Below are 5695 nucleotides of genomic sequence, written 5' to 3' on the forward strand. Positions count from 1 at the left end.
ATATATAAAATACAATTATAAGTTAAATATTTATTAAGTTTACTATTAAGTAAATATTATAAGATTTAAAATTTCATTCTTCCATTTCTTTGTATATATAAGTAAAACTCTCATTTGTTTCATTCTTTTACTCTATATTTAACACATGAATATTCTGTTTATCTTTAACTATCTTACAGGTTATTATCTTACATGTCTTACAACTTCTTGTCTACACTTAACACATCTTATGAATTCTGCATGAGTCTTATAAGCTACTTATTTCCTTATTATCTATGCTAAATAAATCAGGAGTTTCATTCATCTGATTTTTAAATTGTTCTCTATACTAGTTTGAAAGAGAACTTTAAATGAAAGTATTTATTCAGCCAATTATGGTATATTCATACAAATGGAATATTATGCAGTTAGAAAAAAATGATGATATAGATCTAGTTCATGAAACAAATAGTCAAACTCCATTCTTATGTAGAAGTAGGTTGCAAAAGAGCAAATCTGGTATATCCCAACTGTATACCCTAGGTATCTAAGTTGTGTACAATATGTGCCTACTTATCTGTGCAGAGATACCTGGAAAGGTGCTCGGTAGTTGGCTCTGGATGGTGACATTTTAGTTGCACTTCACCACTTTTTGGTGATCTACTTACTGTATAATTTGAGTGAATAAACAATTATCACTTACATTAAAAACTGAAATCCAAATGTGTGTGTGTTTGTACAAACATATATGTAAATAACATAAAAAGAATTGTAAGACCAGACACTTTTCTTTTGAAAACTGTACACAACATTTTGCAAATAATTACTTTTTTAAAAAGCATCTTTATTTTACAATATTTTTAGCCAGGTGCAGTGGCTCAGGCCTGTAATCCCAGCACTTTGGGAGGCCAAGGCAGGGGATTGCCTCAGTTCAGGAATTCAAGACCAGCCTGGGCAACATGGCAAAACCCCATCTCTACCCAAAATACAAAAATTAGCTGGGCATGGTGGTGCATGCCTATGTTCCCAGCTATTTGAGAGGCTGAGGTGGGAGGATCACTTGAGCCTGGGAGGCAGAGGTTTTGGTGACCTGAGATTGTATCATTGCACTCCAGCCTGGGCGAGAGAGTGAGACCTTGTCTCAAAAAAAAAAAAAAAAAAAAAAAAAATAGAGATGGGGTTTCACCATGTTGCCCAGACTGATCTCAAACTCCTGAGCTCAAGCAATCCATCCACCTCAGCCCTCCCAAAGTGCTGGGATTACAGGCGTGCGTGAGCTGCCGCGCCTCGCTGCAAATAATTTTTTTTTTAAACTTCAGAATGTTTTACCTGACTTCAAAATTGTAATCTTTCTGTCTTGTGTCAGAGAAATGTAACAATGTCCCTTTAGCAGAATTTCCTAAACCTCTCCCATGATGAGAATCACCTGGGTTGCATGTGAAAGCTTTCAGATCCCAATGCCCTTCTCAGACTCACTGAATTGGAATCTCTAGCAAGGGACCTAGGACACTGTTTTTTTGTTTGTTTGTTTGTTTTTTTAGATGGAGTCGTGCTCTGTTGCCCAGGCTGGAGTGCAGTGGCGCGATCTCATCTCATTGCAAGCTCCACCTCCCGGGTTCATGCCATTCTCCTGCCTCAGCCTCCCGGGTAGCTGGGACTACAGGTGCCTGCCACCACGCCCAGCTAATTTTTTGTATTTTTAGTAGAGACAGGGTTTCATTGTGTTAGCCAGGATGGTCTCGATCTCCTGACCTCGTGATCCACCTGCCTTGGCCTCCCAAAGTGCTGGGATTACAGGTGTGAGCCACCGTGCCCGGCCAGGCCACTGGTTTTAACAACTGCCTCTGGTGATTCTTATCATCAGTGAAATTTAGGACACTGTCCTATAGAACCATAAATTTTATGAGCCACATTTTCAATTTTTATTGAACATCTCCTGGAGGTGCCTTTTCCAGGCCAGTTTCCTTTGTTTGAAGAGGCCCATGCAAATTTTCATGGCTACCCTGGAAAGCTATTTGCAGGCTTTTCCTAAGGCCACTTTCAGATCCAAAAATACTTTGTGAATCTAAGAGACTCTTCAACAACTTTAATCTGTGTTGCTTGAGGATCCTGAATTCTTAGAGCTAGCGGATTCTGGTGATAAGTTTTTTAAAGCAATTCAGGAGTGCACAGGACCCTCTGGTTTCCCTAGAGTATTGGGCAGTCCCATGGGCCTTGCTCACCTTAGATTCCCTCTTAGAGCCGCTGAGAGGAGTGCCTTTTTATTTAGTGAAAATTTTTGTTTACTGATGTGTTTTTCTTAAAGCATTTTGGGGGTGAAGGGAGCTCTGAAATTCAGTTAGACAACAGAACAACATTTGAATCAAAGATTCTCTCGTTGGAGGGAGTCAAATCGCATTTGTGGCATTGACCTTTTTAATATTTAATTGGAAGAGTTTCACAAACTTGATACCCCAGCATTGCTTGGATAAAACTCACTTTAGTAGCTGTGAGAGCAAAAATCATCTTGTATTCTGTTAAAAGGAGCTAAAAGGAAAGCAACAATAACAGCCACACCTCTCCTCCCACCCCATGCAATTGTTTTATTGGGTAGAGGCGAAGAATAGAGGGGCCAGAAAGCCAGGAAGTGAATGGGCTTTGAATCTGACGGACCTGGGCTTGGATTTTTTCTTTTTTTGAGATGGAGTCTTGCTCTGTCGCCCAGGCTGGAGCGTAGTGGCACGATCTCAGCTCACTGCAACCTCTGCCTCCCAGGTTCAAGCGATTCTCCTGCCTCAGCCTCGCGAGTAGCTGGGATTACAGGTGCCCATCAGTATGCCCGGATAATTTTTATATTTTTACTAGAGACGGGGTTTCACCATGTTGGCCAGGCTGGTCTTGAATGCCTGGCTTCAAGTGATCTGCCTGCCTTGGCCTCCCAAAGTGCTGGGATTACAGGCATGAGCCACTGCACCTGACTGGATTCTTTCTTTTTTTGAGACAGGGTCTCACTGTGTCGCTGAGGCTGGAGTGCAGTGGCACAATCACGGCTCACTGCAGCCCCAACCTCCTGGACTCAAGTGATTCTTCTGCCTCAGCCTCCTGAGTGGCTGGGACTTCAGGTGTATGCCATCATGCTGGCTCATTTACTTTTATTATTTTTATTTTTTTGTAGAGACAGGGTCTTCCTACGTTGCCTAGGCTGGTCTTGAACTCCTAGGCTCATGCAATCCTCCCACCTTGGTCTCCCAAAGTGCTGGGATTACAGGTGTGGCCACCATGCCCGGTGGGTTTGGATTCCATCTGCTTGGGGATGACCTTGGGCAAACTGCTTTCTCTGAAGTGTAATTTCTTCATGTATGAAGCAGGGGCAATAATACTGACTATATAGTCACTACACTGAATGACTTAGTGTAGTATATGAAAAGCTCCTGGCACATAATCTGCATTTAGTCAATCATTCTTTATCAGAGTTTCTGTTTCTGTTTGTTTCTCAGTGGAGGGCTATAAGGGGGTCTCTATCCCCGAAAAGAGAGTGTGGCTTTCATATATCCTGCAGTGTAAACAGCAGTAAAATAATAAAAGCTGACATACCTTGGAGCACCTTGGAGTGCCTCTGAGGACCCAGGGTGTCCTGCCAGGAAGAAGTGTTCCTCCATGTTGCAGAGCACGCTCTCCGGCAGGTATGTCTAAACTAGACCGTATGCCATAGGATGCTTCTTGGCTTTCCAGGACTGGATCTGGGTTACAGTCTGCCTCAGCCCCAGGCAAAGCACCACCGTGGCCTCTGCCCACCAGCCTGAGCACACCCAGATGAGCCCTATAAGTCACCTAGGAGTCTGCATGTGGTCAGCCTAGACTACAGCCATCTCTTTCCAACCCAGAACTCCCCCCAGACACCAGTCTAGGGCACCTCAGCTTCTTAATCCGTTCAGGCCACAGCTGACTCTGAATTGCACAGCTAATTCTTTTCTATTTTTTTTTTCTGAGATAGGGTCTTGCTCTGTTACCCAGGCTGGAGTGCAGTGGCACGATCTCGGCTAGGCAACCTCTGCTTCCCAGGCTCAAGCCATCCTCTTGCTTCAGCCTCCCAAGCAGCTGGGACTACAGGCACGCACCACCACGCCCAGCTAATTTTTTTTGTAGAGATCAGGTCTTGCTATGTTGCCCAAGGCTGGTCTTGAATTCTCGGGCTCAAACAATCCTCCCATCTTGGCCTCCCAAATTGCTGGGATTACAGGCGTGAGCCATCTGCCTGACCTTATTTACTGTTTTTAATTAAAATAACACAGGGCCAGGCACCGTGGCTCATGCCTGTAATCACAGCACTTTGGGAGACCAAGGTGGGAGGATAGCTAGAAGCCAGGAGTTTGAGGCCAGCCTGTGCAACATAGCAAGACCTCATCTCTACTAAAAATAATTTCTTTTTCCGAGTAGCTGGGATTACAGGCATGTGCCACCATGCCTGGCTAAGTTTTGTATTTTTAGTAGAGACGGGGTTTCACCATGTGGGCCAGGCTGGTCTTGAATTCTTGACCTCAAGTGATCTGCCTGCCTCCTAAAGTGCTGGGATTACAGGCGTGAGCCACCGTGCCCAGCCTTAAAAATACGTTTTTTAAAAATTAGCCAGGCCTGGTGGCGTGGGCCTGTAGTCCCAGCTACTTGGGAGGCTGAGGTGGAAGTACTGCTTGAGTCCAGGAGTTGGGGGTTGCTGTATGAGCTGTGATTGTGCCACTGAACTCCAGCCTGGGCAAGAGTGAGACCTTTTCTCAAAAATAAATAAAATAGGCTGGGTGCAGTGGCTCACGCCTGTAATCCTAGCACTTTGGGAGGCCAAGACAGGTGGATCACTTGAGGTCAGGAGTTTGAAACCAGCCTGGCCAACATGGTGAAACCCTGTCTCTACGAAAAAAATCCAGAAAAATTAGCTGGGCATGGTGGCGCATGCCTATAATCCCAGCTACTTGGGAGGCTGAGGCAGGATAATTGCTTGAAGTCAGGAGGCAGAGGTTGCAGTGAGCCAAGATCACACCACTACACCCCAGTCTGGGCAATAGCAAGACTCCGTCTCAAAAAGAAAAGAAAAGAGAAGGGAAGGGAGGGGAGGGGAGGAGAGGGGAGGGGAGAGGAAAGAAAAACTGTAGTAGGATCTCATTTTTGTAAACATTTTCCATCTCTTGATAGTCGTCCATGTAGTCTTCTCAGTGTATATGTGTCTGGAATGTTCACCTAATGTCGAAGATAGGTATTAGGACTTTAGTTTTTAAATTTATTTGTGGTCTTCTGAACTCCTCAAATGCTTTATAATGAGCACCTTGTTCTTGCAAAACTCAGTGGTCTAAAAAATTAACAAAAATGAAAATAGTTTTCAGTAACTATGGAACAATGTAAATAGCCTTACACCTAAAGTTACTTGCTTTACTAAATAGAAGAATGTCTGTCTGGCCTGGTGTGGTGGCTCACGTCTGTAATCCCAGCACTCTGGGAGGCCGGGAGGCTGAAGCAGGCAGATCAATTGAGGCCAGGAGTTCAAGACCAGCTTGGCCAATGTGGTGAAACTCCAGCTCTACTAAAAATACAAAAATTAGCCGGGCATGGTGGCACATGCCTGTAATCCCAGCTACTCGGGAGGCTAAGGCACGAGAATCGCTTGGACCTGGGAGGCAGAGGTTGTGGTGAGCCAAGATTGCACCACTGCACTCCAGCCTGGGCAACAGGCAAAAGTCTGTCAAAAAAA

The sequence above is a fragment of the Mandrillus leucophaeus genome, unplaced genomic scaffold (genome assembly GCF_000951045.1).
Source record: "Mandrillus leucophaeus isolate KB7577 unplaced genomic scaffold, Mleu.le_1.0 Scaffold93, whole genome shotgun sequence".
Taxonomy (NCBI): domain Eukaryota; kingdom Metazoa; phylum Chordata; class Mammalia; order Primates; family Cercopithecidae; genus Mandrillus; species Mandrillus leucophaeus.